Source organism: Notamacropus eugenii, chromosome 1 (genome assembly GCF_028372415.1).
Source record: "Notamacropus eugenii isolate mMacEug1 chromosome 1, mMacEug1.pri_v2, whole genome shotgun sequence".
Classification (NCBI taxonomy): Eukaryota; Metazoa; Chordata; class Mammalia; order Diprotodontia; family Macropodidae; genus Notamacropus; species Notamacropus eugenii.
Window position 1 is genome coordinate 221,692,755 of NC_092872.1, and position 14,438 is coordinate 221,707,192.

At 36.0% G+C, this 14,438-nt stretch overlaps 1 protein-coding gene across 11 annotated transcripts in view; it reads right to left on the reverse strand.

The window, feature by feature from the left end:
- MYO9A (myosin IXA) overlaps nucleotides 1-14,438 on the reverse strand; it is a 342,794-nt gene that overhangs the window by 290,801 nt on the left and 37,555 nt on the right. The window lies entirely within an intron of this gene.

Below are 14,438 nucleotides of genomic sequence, written 5' to 3' on the forward strand. Positions count from 1 at the left end.
TCATTCTTTAGATTTTGTTTGACTGATTCTTGTTGCCTCATTGAGTCATTAGTTTCTACTTGCCCAATTCTAATCTTTATCGTATTGTTTTCTTCAGTTAGCTTTTGCATCTCCTTTTCCATCTGACCAATTTTTCCCTTTAAGGAGCTATTTTCTCCATTTAATTTTTTTACTTCTTTTTCCATTCGACCAATTTTCCCAGTTAGGTTTTGGGTTTCCTTTTCCATCTGATCAATTTTCCCAATTAGGTTTTGGGTTTCCTTTTCTGTTTGATTAACTCTTCCTTTTAGGGAATTATTCTCTCCAGTTAATTTTTGAACTTCCTTTTCCATCTGTTCAATTTTCCTTTTCAGAGTGATGTTCTCATCAGTGAATTCTTTTTTTATAATTTTAAAATCATTGGCCAGTTTTTCTTTTATATCCTTCTTCAGATGTTCCAGGTAATCTAGTTGTGCTTGCGAGAAATTCATAGTCCCATCTGAGGTTTCAGATGGAAGTACAGTCTCAGCTCTAACCTCTTTGGTGTTTGTGTTTTGGTCCTTATCCCCATAGAAAGATTCTATGGTTTTTTCACTTTTCATCTGCTTTTTCCAATTCATGATGTTGGCTGAGTGTTGTAGCTTCTGGTTCTTTCAGTCAGAAGGTACAGATCTTTAAGTTGAGCTGATGTGTGTCTAGGCTAAAAGCAGGCTTTTTTTTTGTTTCCTAGATCAACCCTGGGGTTAGCTTGTTAGGTGTGTGGGAGGGATGGTCTGGTCTCAGGAGATCTCCTCAGCTGACCTGAGGCAAAGGCAAGGTCAGGGGATGGTGATCCCAACTTCCCTATTGTCTTCCCTTTTCCCCTGGAGGGCTGGGGCAAGCCTAGAAGCTAATGCGTGTTCCCGCCCCTCCTGGGGCTTGTCTCCCGGTTCTGAGGCTTGCCTGGGTCTCAGTGCGAATTTTCTCTGCCCTGGGTCGTCTGTCCTTCCAGATCGCCTCCGCCACAGTGGGAAGAATCCCCCTTTGCTATTTTTCTAGCCTCTGGTGTTATGAGACTTTTTGCCCCCTTCTGCTGTTCCCGCTGATCCAGGATTTATCTGGGGAAGAATTTTATGGTTCTTTCACGGTCATCAGGGGGGAGGAGAGAGCATTTACTGATCACTCCGCCATCCTAGCTCCCGGAAGTTCCAGTAGGTGACTTACCGAAGTTTAGTCTTCAGAATGAAGGTTTCAAGGGCTGCTGCGCTGATATCTGGCGCTCAGCGGCTCTCACCAGCTCGGTTTGGCTTGTCTCCTGCTCTGCTGGTTTCGCCCGCCACTCTCGGGCTTCTCAGGTCCCTTCCGCCCTGCTGCGCTCCCTAATGGACATCTTGAAACAGTTGTTCTTTGGACATCAACATGTCTAAAACCAGACTCATCTTCCCCCCACTCTACTATTCTTCTCTATTCCTAACTGCATGCAGCCAGATTTGCAACCTAGGTATCATACTTCCTTCCTTATTCTAATCCCTCAACATCCCATCAACTGTGAAGACCTGTCATTTCTATCTTCATATTATCTTTCCTATCTATTCCCTTCTCTTTTCTGTCACTGCAGCCATGCTGGTATAGGCATCATCACGTGGATTATGTTACAGTAGACTTCTGATTGGTCTTCTTGCCTCAAATTTCTCCCCACTTGAGCCTGTCCTTCACTTAGTCATCAAAATGAACTTTCTAAAACACAAAACTAACCATATCATCACCTATTCAATAAACTCCAGTGACTTCCTCTTGTTTCTAGGTTCAAATATAAAATCTATGGTTGGCTCTTAAGGAGACATAAGCTGTCTCCCTTCTATCATTCCAGTCTCATACTTCACTCCATGTATTTTGTAGTTCACTGATACTGGCTTCTTTGCTATTCTGAGCACATGATACTCCATCTCTCAATTCTTGAGCATTTTCACTAGATATCCCCAATGCTTCAAATGTTCACCCTAATTTTCCTCTCTCTGCATCCCTGGCTTCCTTCAAGTTTCAGCTAAAGTCTCACCTCCTACAAGACACTCTTCCTGATTCCCCCTTAATGTTAGTGCCTTCCCTTTGAAATTACACCTGGTGCAATCTTATATTTGTACACAGTTGCTCCCAAATAAGACTTTGGGGTCCTTGAGAGCAATCTGTTTTTCCTCCCTTCTTTTTATCCCTGGGGCTTAGTACAGGGCCTAGAACAGAATAGGCACTTAATAAAGGACAACTGACTGAAAGAAAATATAACTTTCTTATTTAACTATAACTATTTCTATAACTAAATTTAATGTGAAACATTTCCTATATTTCATGCTATTAAATTGATGTTTCCCTAAAACTCAGTTCACCACACCATAACTCTTTTAGCAAGACAGTTTTATCTTGGGATTGTCAATCTTTTCAGTATATTTTGTGTGTTCTCTTTCTCTCTGTCTTATATTCTTCTGGTTAAGTACCAGAATATGTCTACCTCATTTTGAAAAGTCCTTTCCAAGTGTGAGTATGTAGGGGAAGCCTATTTTTTTGGTTTTTAAATGTTCCTTTTTTGTCTTCAAAAGAAGTTTCTGGGGAAACTGATCCTGAGTTTGAAACCAATGCTAGTTTTTATGATGTTACATTCTAACTTAGTTTTCTTTTAGTGTTTTTACACACACACACACACACACACACACACACACACACACACACACACACAAATCTGATGAGTCTCCAATAATACTTCTTGAAAAGTAGTCCCTCTTAGCTTCTGAAATCCCAAAACGAAAACTCTTAGGAACATCATAAACAAAATCCAGAGCTTCTAATTCAAAGAAAATTATTGCAAGCGGTCAGAAAGAATTCAAGTATCTAGGAGTGAATCAGGACTGCCCACAATTTAGTAGCCACCATTATAAAGCAGCAGAGAACTTGGAAGGACATGGCCTTAAAGTCAAGAATAACTTAGCCAGCAAAAATTACTATTATACTCCAGGGGGAAATGGGACTTTTAATGAAATAAAGGACTTTCAAAGCAATCCTCATGAAATGACTAGAGCTACAAAGAAACTCTAAAGTTCGAACACAGGAGTGAAAAGAAGCATAAAGAAGTAAATATGAATGAACACTAATAAAGGAATAAACAAGGATAAACTGCTTATATTCAAATATGGGGAGACACTACCTGTGTCCCCTCTGAATCCTATCATGTTCAGAGAAAAAGTTCAATTAGACAAGGCCTGGAAGTAGTTCAGTTATGTCTTGATGATCTTAAGAGAATGAAAAGAGAAGAAGAAAACACTGGGGAAGAAGGAAAGGAAGGTTAAGAAAAATTCTCTCTTATAATCAGGGTGCATAAATATCTATACAAACAAGGAGAAGGAGGTGGGGGCAGCTGACATTTGAAACTTATTCTCATATGACCTAGTTAAAAGAAGGAAGAGTCCACAGCCTGTACGCACACAGGTGCAAAAAATTTCATTCAACAGGGAAAATAAGTGGGAAGAGTGAGTAGGAGGGGCAGTTAGAGGGTGGATTAAAGAAGGAATCAGTCCTAAGCAAAATAAAAATGTTTAACTCTTTTTGAGGTGGGATCTTAAATAATGTGAATCTGAGGGGGTGCCCATAAATTCAATTACAGCCAAATAAGCTATTATATATAAATGTTATGGAACACTATTTCTTGTGCTGACAACTCTTATCAGCATAATGACCAACCATCATTCCAGAAGACTAATGATGAAACATGTTACTCACTTCCTGATGGAGAGTTGAAGGACTCAGAATGTAAAATGAGACAATTTTACTTTGGACATGGCCAATGTGAAAATTTGTTTGACTGAATATACATATAATTTGTAATGTTAGAGAGAAAAAAAGGAAGATCTCAGATATTAAAACAAAAATTTAAAAAAAAATACCCATAGCCATAGCTGTTGAAAGGTTGAAAGAAAAAGTTTTTCTTTTGTGACAGAAAGGAAGCTTAAAGGATGAGATGTCCTTCATGTTATTTTCTATTGTTAAGTTTTTCCGTTAACTATAGTTATTTCTTTCTGTAGTTCCTCTCTGGTGACTTTTGCTTCATTCAAATTCTCAATTGCTCTTGAGTTTTTTTCTTTTTCTTATGTTTAAACTTTCTTAATTAATTTGATACTATTATCTTGTTGACTTTCTCAGGAATTGAATTGATTCTGGTGCTACTATGATTCTCCTTCAATGTCCATTTTCCCTGTTTTTCTAGCACAGTAATGTTTTAGAGGTTCCTATCAGGGCTTTTCTTCAGTTTATTATATTTTTAATAAGATGTTATGTTATTTGACACTTGTAGACTTTTTTCCTTCTTTTCATCATTTCTGTTGCTACATTCAAGGGAATCAAAAAAAAATGGCTTCCTTGTGACCTTTTGATCTGCCATTCTCTCGAAATTGACTTTTCATGTGATAAACAACACCAATTATGGTAAGCTAGCAATAAAAAAAAATGGTGTAAAAGTAAGTAATTCAAACTGTGAGTTTACTGTTTGTCTACTTTTGATTAGAATCATAATGCAAGTGACAACTATGCGCTGCAGAAATAATTTTTCTTTCAATGTTATTATTTTGTTTCTCTTCTTCTATATTACCCTTCATTTCTATGTATTAATTCCCAGTTATTTCCTCTTTTCTTTCTTTGGTGAGACTTGGCACCAAGAATTCAAGTTCTTCTATTCTGCCAATTATTTCTGCTGTGCAAGCTACAAATTCTGGGGCAATTCTTATTTCTCTTTTAAAACATTCAGAAACATACACAGTTGTGGTTGCAAGTTCTCTCAGAAATTCAGTTTTCTCTGCCTCATCAGGTGTTAATTCATTTTCCTTTGCCTTGCGATATTTATTTACAAATGTCTACACTAATGTAGCTGATCAGGACCATATTCCTTGGTGTTATTTAATATCTTCCTTATTGATTTATGTGCTTATCTTAATTATCTTTGATTCAGTTTTCTTCTTTCTGAAATCTTCAGTAATTTTTGTATATTTCCCCTTTTATTTCCCTATTGCTCATTTTCTGATTTCTTCCCTTGATTGTTTCCCTTTGGGCTGCCTCAGCCTCCTCCCAACCTGGACAACTGACATTCTAGTCTCTAAGTCACAAAGTAACTTCTAGGCCCCCAAAACTAACCCCAACTGCTTGCAGGGTCCTTTGCATCAGGAAGTATGGTAGATTCCTGTGCACTCTGGCATCCTGCCCTGAATTCCTCAGTTGTCTAGCTAAGTACTACTGTAGCAGGGGATAATGCCATGTAGAATCCCAGCCAATGCAAGCTTCTACCTTTTTGGTCTTCCATCTCTCAATGGACAAGGATAGAGTAAAGTATAAAACTGAGTTATATTGTAAACCCTTGTGACTAGTGAAGGAGAGGGAGGCGGAATAGCCAAGATGGTGAAATAAAGCTGAGCTCTTCCAAATTCCCCTCCAAACAACTCTAAAATGATACCTCAAATGGAATTCTGAAGAAGTAAAACCAATAAAAGGTCAGGTGAAATAATTTTCCATCCCAAAACAACTTAAGATGTTGGCAGGAAAATACTGTTTAGAAAGGACTATCTCCCTCAACTCAGGAGCACAGTGCAGGCACTATAAATATCATGTCTTTGGGGAGGCCGCAGCAAGAGGAACTTCAGGAACTCTCAGCCAATGGATAGTGGGTTAGGAGTGGGAAGTAGAACAACTGGTCAGAAAGAGACTGTTGGGGATCCTTTGATGGAGATAAGTTCAGAATCTTATTGCACTGTCTATATGCAGTTCCAGGCTGCATCCCAGTGCCAAAAGGAATGATAGCATTTTTGGCCACAAGAGAGCAAGGCCTAGGTAAAGGTGCCAGGGCAGACAGGAGGGTCACTCAGAGGAGAGTAAAGATCTTAGTCTCATTTTCAAGACAGAGGGGGAACACTAGAAACTGCAGCTGCAGTACAGGAGGAGACATGGTCAGTCCCAGAGCCCAAAGAAGTGCTAGCACTGGCAGCTACAAGGTGACCAGCTCCCTTCCTAGGTAAAGAGAGGAACACACACCAAAAGAGTAGTGACCATGCCACTCCTTAGATCATACCACCTTAAAAGTACCAAAAACCTACAGAACTAGCTCTGAAAATAGCTGCACAAAAAATCTTGGAAGCTTGGACATGACCCCCTCCACTCCAGGAACAGAGTCCAACTTTAATATAAAGTTCAAAGTCAAAAAATAGGCTGGAAAAATGAGCAAATAACACAAAAGAACCTGACAATAAAAGTTACTAGAGTGACAAGGGAGATCAAAACACAAACTCAGATGAAGACAACAAAGTCAAAACTGCTATATCCAAAATCTCAAAGAAAAATATGAATTGGTCTCAGGATGCAGAAGAATTCCTGGAAGAGCTCAAAAAGGATTTTAAAAATTAAATATGAGAGGCAGAGAAAAAAGTGGGAAAAGGAATGATAGTGATGCAAGCAAATCATGAAAAAAGGGGTCAACAGATTGGTAAAAGGAGGCACAAAAAAAAAAAAAAAAAACACTGAAAAAAATAACACCTACAAACAAAATAGGCCGAATGGTTTAAAAAAAAAAAAAAAGCACAAAAAACCACTGAAGAAAAGAACTTAAAAAGCTGAACTGGTCAAACTGGAAAAGAGTTACAAAAATTCACTGAAGAAAAGAACTCCCTGAAAAGTAGAACTGACCAAATGGAAAAGGAGGCACAAAAGCTCAATGAAGAAAGTAATTCCTTAAAAGTTAGATTTGGGCAAGTGGAAGCTAATGATTCTGAGACACCAAGAAACAATAAAACAAAATCAAAAGAATGAAAAAATAGAAGAAAATGGGAAATGTCTCTTTGAAAAAAACCTAGAAAATAGATCCAGAATAAATAATTTAAAAATCACTGTACTACCTGAAAGCCATGATCAAAAAAGGAGCCTAGATAGTATCTTTCAAGAAACTGTCAATGAAAACTGTCCTGATATTCTGAAACCAGAGGGTAAAATAGAAACTGAAAGGATCTATCAATAACCTCCTGAAAACTCCCAAGAATAGTACTGTTAAATTTCAGAGCTCCCAGGTAAAGGAGAAAATATTACAACTGGCCAGAAAGAAATAATTCAAATATGGAATCACAATCAGGCTAACACAAAATTTAATAGATTCTACATTAAAGGATCAGAAGACTTAAAATATGATATTCTGGAAAGCAGAAGAGCTAGGATTACAACCAAGAATTATATATTGAGAAAAACAGTATAATCCTTTAGGGAGAAAAATGGACAAATATTCCTCATCCTGGGATTTCAACCTAGAGGCAATGTAAACAAAGTCCTGCACCAGTGTTCTCTAAGGGACCTCTGTAATCTCCTTCTAAGCAAGTGTCCAACACCCTTACTGTATGTGAGTTGAGAGCTCCAGTCACAGTTGCTACTGCTGATTCAGTCATACACCTGGCCTCCTGCTGCTTTACTGGGGCCAAGCCTGAGTTGACTCAGCCTGCACTCCAATCTCATCTCAGCGCAACAGGCCTTTGTTGCTTATCTTCTAAGTTATCTTGGGCTGGAAAATTGTTTCACCCTGTCCTTTTATGAGTTCTACCACTCCAGAATTCATTTTGATGCATTATTTTAAAGTTGTTTTTGGAGGGAAATTTGGGAAAGTCCCTGCTTTTTCTCTGACATCTTGGCTCTGCCCCCAAACCCCTTTTTTGTGGTGACTTCCTTAAGTTTCTATATCCAATATTAAAATTTTAGAGGAGGCTGTTGTTGTTACTGTTGTGGGTAGGGAGAGAAAGGAATCAAGGGTGAAAAGAGAAATACAGATCTGTGATTTCATCAGGAACTTCCACGAAAAAAAACCACCTCTGTGAAGCAGAATAGCACCTAGAGAGTTGCCTGGAATACTGAGAGGTTAAGTGATTCGTCTAGGATCACAGTCAGTATGTACGTGAGACAAGACCTCTTTGGGGTTTTTTAAGTTTTGTTTTTTTTAATTAGCAAGTACACAACCCCCTTCCATTAAAAAAGAAATTAAATTTTTACAACAAATATTCAGTCAAGTAAAACAGATCCCCAGAATGGCAACATCCAAAAAGGAGGGGGGAGGGGGGGAGAGACAGAGAGAGAGAAAGACAAAGAGAGAGAGATATTGAGAGAGATTTCAATCTGCAACCTTGGCCATCACCTATGTCCAGAGGTGGGTGGCATATTTCATCATGAGTGCTCTGAAATTGTGGTTGGTCATTGTGTTGAACAGAGCTCTTGTTTTTTCAAAGTTATTTGTGAGACAAGACTCAAAACCAGTTCTTCCTGATTGTGAGGTTGGCTCTACCCACTACAGCTGCACAGGGGATATTTCCAAAACCAATTCACTTTACTGAATGATTTACTAAGAATTTCATCAAGCAGTATTCTTCCTTAGTATGCTTAAAATATTTCTCTTTACAAAAAAAAAAAATTTCCCCCAAAATTTTAAGGACCATTTTAGTCGGAAGACATATAATTTATTAAGCATGTACAACTGAAGATTATGTCCTTTGCTCATGCCTAGGATAGATTAGGCAAATAATAATAATGAATTAGCATCAATATATCATTTATTTATTACAAGGAACTTTACAAATATCTCATTTGATCCTCCTAACAACCCTGAGAGGGAGGTGCTATTATCCCCATTTTACAGATGAGGAAATTAAGGCAGACAGAAGATGAGTGCATCTACTATACTATATGAATGCATGAATATAAAGACTACCCATATTTTCCAAATTAATGACTATTGTAATAACAATCACAGTATCAATAGATCAATTTATAGAACTAGACAAATAGCAAAAATTATATGGAAAGCAGATTAGCAAAAACAACTATTAAACTAACAATAAGTGCAGGGGTAAGTTTTCTCACAGACTACAAAACACTGTCTAAAGTAATAATCATAAAACTTTTCAAATGGGAAGGGAAACATAAGAAAGAGTTGTCTCTAGAAGAGAACAGGTAAGTCAAAAATAAAATTCATGGTACAGTATTTGATAAAATGATAAAAGACTGTGGAATAAAATCACTCAACAAAAACATTTGCTAAAAATGAAAATCTACATGATCAAGGACTGGTTTACTCTATAACAAACTACCTGGATCAATGACTTAAATACTTTAAAATCATAAGAATTAGGGGAGAAAAGATAATTATGTAGAGAGAATGGAAACTTTTTATCACTCAACTGAAAGAAATTATGAGAGAAAAATCACTGGGTTTAATTATAACAAGATAAAAAGGCTCAGTACCACAAAAAACTTCTTTAAAATGAAGGCAAAAGACAACCTAGATTACCTCATGCATAAAATGAGGGATTTTGTCTTCTAATCAAAATGGTTGAATGACTGGATGGCAAAGCACCCATCTGCTACATACCCATTCTAGAAAAAACTTCAAGTGTACACTAGACTGAATAATGATCAAGAAATGAGATAAGAAACTGCAGTAAGCCAAAAGCCTGTATGTAATACAGAAAAGGAAGGTGCCTGTGCCAGTATCAAGAAGTTTCTCATTATAAGCAGAAATGAAATGGGACACTGTAACCTGAAAAGCTAGTAAGTCAGTAAGACAAAGCACCAGAATAGTCAGAAAGCTCCATAGGGCTTTGGATACATTTCAGGGAATACATGAACTTGGAGAAGAAAAAAATTACACCAATTTTTCACTAACCTCTAATTCAAAATTAGCATTTCCTTCAATTATGAATATAGGTAACAAATACAGATGCATTTCTCAGGGGATCTACATAAACTTCAAAAAAAAAAAAAGGTTAAGAACCAGTTGTCTTAGACAACTGGAGAATGGCTAAACAAATTTTGGCATATAAATATAATGGATTATTACTGTGCTGTAAGAAATTTTTGAAAAGAAGTCAATTTCAGAGAATACTGGGTAATTTGAACTGATACAGCATGAACAGAGTTGAAATCAAACAATCTATGCAAAGATTACTACATCGTAAGGAAAAACAATTTCGAAAGTTTTAAGAATTCTCAAGTCAAGTGCCTGCATTACCTATGGGGACACCTAGATGGTGCAGTGAATAGAGGGCTGGACCTGGAATCAGGAAGACTCATCCTTCCTAAGTTCCCTTCCTAAGTTCAAATCTGGTCTCAGGAACTTAGTAGCTACGTTTCCCTGGGCAAGTCACTTAACCCTGTTCGCCTCAGTTTCTTCATCTACAAAATGAGAAGGAAAAGGCAATGGCAAACCACTCCAGTGACTTTGCCTTAGAAAACCCCAAATGGAGTCAACAAGGAGTTGGAACACAAGTGAAATGACTGAAAAACAAAACTCTATCTGGTAGGCACTGTGCTAAATAAATGCCAGGAATAAAAAGGCAAAAACAAAACAAAACAAAAACCTAGTCCTTGCTCTCAAAGAGCTCATACAATCTAGTAGAGCGAACAACATACAAACTGCTAAGTACAAACAAGATATACAAAAGATAAATTTGAGATAAACTCAGATGAAAATAAGATATCAGAAGGACTAGGAATGGCTTCTTTCAGAAGGTGGGATTTAAGCTGAGACTTAAAGAAAGATAAGAAGGAGGGATGAAGACAGAGAAATTTCCAGACCTAGGGTCTTCTCCGTCAACTGCAGAAATTGGCTTTGTTCTGGGAGTGAGACAAAATGAAAAAGGAAAATCTACTAGGCTCCCTTAATAAGGCAGTGGCAGAAACAACCTAGAGAAAGGAAAGCCTAGAATCAATTTCCTAGAAGTTCTGGAACATAACTCTTATAAGAGTAAGCATGAATGGATCAAACAATTCAATAAAATGAAAAAGAGTGACAGCCTAGATAAGAAAACAAAACCCTTCAGTCTGCTTCTTACAAGAAACATTTAAAAAACAAACACAAAGTAAACCAAAGGGAATTACTTACACACACACACACACACACACACACACACGGATAAACAAACTACAATATGCTGAAAGGAACCAAGGAACCAAAGTCAATAAACCAGTATCAGTAATACATTTAGATACTTCAACTGCCTTAGGATTCAAATTCATAAAGGAAATATTAATTGAGTCAAAAGAAGACTTAGATAGTAACACAATAGTGACTGGAGACTTTAATATCGCTCTCCCAGTTTAGAATAAGTCTAAGAGAAAGATAAACGAAAGGGGAAATATAGAACTAAATAAATTATTGGAGAAACAAATTAGAAGACTTCTGCCATCTTCTAAATGGGGCTGCAAAAGAATATACATATTTTTCAAAACACAACAAAATTCTAGAAGTACTCACCAAGTATTAAGGCACAGAGATACTGCAAACTAATGTAAAACAGATAGTTAATGCATCCTTTATAGAACATAATGCAATAAATATAGCTATTGCTTTAGAGACTATAAATAAATGATCCCAAATGGAGATTTAACAATGAAATCTCAAATAACATATGCGCCAAAGGACAAATCCTAAAAAACAATTAATAATTATGTGAAAGAAAATGATGAAATAACATGCCAAAATTTCTGGGACTCAGCTAAACCAATCCTCAGGGGAAAAAAATGTAATCCTATAAACATATTATTAGCAAAATAAGAAAAGAGAAGAGTAATGAACTGAACGTGTATTTTTTAAAAATTAGAAAGTTTTAGAAGCAGCATATATGAGGAAATATTAAAAATTAGAAGAGAAATAAATTAGAAACAAAAAACTGCAAATGATAATAAAACTTAAAAGCTAGATTCACTGAAAAGCACAATAAAATTGATAAATGTTTAGCTAATTTGAAAGAAAAGAGAGCAGAAAATCAAATCAATAGAAGAGTAAATAAGGAGAAATCACAACAAAACCAGAAGAAATAACAAGAATAATCAGAACATGTTATACACAGTTACAGGCTAATAAAACTGAGAAAATATATTTAAAAAAAAGGAACATCTTCAAAAATATAAAATATCCAAATTCTCAGAAAACTCCAGATAAAGATCTCAAATAACTCAAGTAGAAAGTAGACCTAACAGCAATGGAACTATAAAGAAAAAAAAAACTGCTGTTCCTGATGGATTCACAAGGGAATTCTATTAAGTTTTCAAAGAAAAATTAGTAACCATATTTCACAAACTATTCTCACAAATTGAGAATGCACCCTACTAGAATCCTGTTAAGAGATATACATAGTCTTAATACTAAACCCCAAAAAAGATAAAACACGCTAAGAAACATATAGACCAATGTTACTAATGAATGACTAAAAAAGTTTAAACAAAATCCTATCAGTCTACAGCAATTTATCAAAGAAATCATTCATGTGGTATGCAAGAATGGGAAAAAAATTTTTAGAAAAATAATTGACATAACCATATTGAAACTCTCAATCTCCCAAACCACATGTTCATTTCAACAGATGCAGAAAAAAACCTTTGACAAAATAGGGAAATCTTTTATGCTAAAAGCCTTACAAAACATAGGCATAGAAAACTTTTTTAATATCATAAAAAGCATCTGTTTAAAACAAAAATAAGCATATGCTAGAACCTTTCCCAATAAATATAGGGATGACGTAAGGATGCTTATTCTCCCCACTATGGTTTGATATAGTTCTAGAAGTGCTAGCAACTGCAATGAGACAAGAAAAAGAAATTAAAGGCATAAAGATAAAGAGGAGATATTTATAAATCTCTATTTGTTAATGATATGATGGTATATACTTGAAAAATCCTAAGGAAGCAGAAAAGATACTGAGACAACTTAACAGCTTCAATCAAGTTTCACACTACAAAATAAACCCACAAAAATCAACAGCATTTCTACATAACAATAACAAAACACAAGAGGCAATAATAGAAAGGGAAATCTCATTCCAAATAACTGCATAATGCATAAAGTATCTGCAGACTTGACTATCAAAGCACACAAAAGACTTGTATAGATCCAGTCACAAAATGTTCCTAAAAGTAAAGAACAATTCAAATAGCTGGAGGAGTATTCAGTGCACATACCTAAGCTATGTCAATATAATAAAAATGACAATACTTCCTAAGTTAATTTACATTTTTAATAACAAGTTTTACCTTAAAAAACTTGGGAAATTTATAAGAAAATTCATTTGAAAAAATTAAAGATCTAGAATATCAAGGGAAATAATGAAAAGAAATACAGATGAAGAAAGAATAGCACTTCCAGACCACAAAATGTATTATAAAGCAGCTGTCAATGAAACTATCTGGTACTGGTTAAAAAACAGAAAGATCAATGTAGACAAGAGAGAATCTGAAACAAGAGAATGTAATAATCAAGGGTTGAAAATATAAATTACTTAGGAGGAGAAAAGCTCCGTATTTGATAAAAACTGCTTGGGAAACTGAAAATACATCTTACAGAAATCAGGCTTCCTTCCACTAAGACCTTACATTATATTCCCAAATGTATTCTGAAAGGATATACAATCTTAAATTGTATAATTTAACAAAAATTAGAAGAGAAGCAGAACATATACCTCCCACAGCTATGGATAGGAGATAAACTCTTTCAGTTTTTGGAGGCAACTGGGATTAAGTGACTTGCCCAGGGTTGCACGGCTAGTAAGGATCTGAGGCCATATTTGAAATTAGGGCTAAATTCTAACTCCAGGACCAGTGCTCTATCCACTGTGCCCTCTAGCAGCTCCTAGGAGATGTATTCTTTTTTTTTTCTTTTTTTCCAATTTATTATTACTTTTCAACATTCACTTTCATAAGTTCTAAATTTTCTCCCCTTCCCTCCCCAAGATACCATGCAATCTGATATGGCTCTACACATACATTCCTATTAATCACATTTTCACTTTAGTCACATTGTATATAAGAATTGTAAAGAATGGGGGAAACAATTTGAAAGAAAAAACAAAACAAAATAAAATTAAAAATAGTCTGCTTCACTCTCTAGATGGCTTTTTCCACCATGAGCCCTTTGGAACTGTTATAGGTGCTTGCATTGCTGAGAAGGGCTAAGTCCATGGCACCCTGTGGCTGGCTGTTTCTGTGAATAATGTTCTCCTGACTCTGCTCACTTCACTTAGCCTCAGTTCATGTAAGTATTTCCAAAATTTTCTGAAGCCTGCTTGCTCATCATTTCTTATAGAAAAATAATATTCCATTATATTCATATACCACAACTTGTTCAGTCATTTCCCAATTGATGAGCATTCCCTCAATTTCTACCTCTTGGCCACCACAAAAAGACCTGCTATAAATAATTTTGTACAAGTGGGTCCTTTTCCCATTTTTATAATCTCTTTGGGATATAGCACTAGAAGCAGTATTGCTGGGTCAAAGGATATGCACATTTGTGTAGCCCTTTGGGCATAGCTCCAAATTGCTCTCCAGAATGGCTGGATCAGCTCCACCAACAATGAATTAGTGTTCCAACTCTCCCACATCTTCTCCAACAATTATATTTATCATCTTCCTATTTTATCATGTTAGTCAATTTG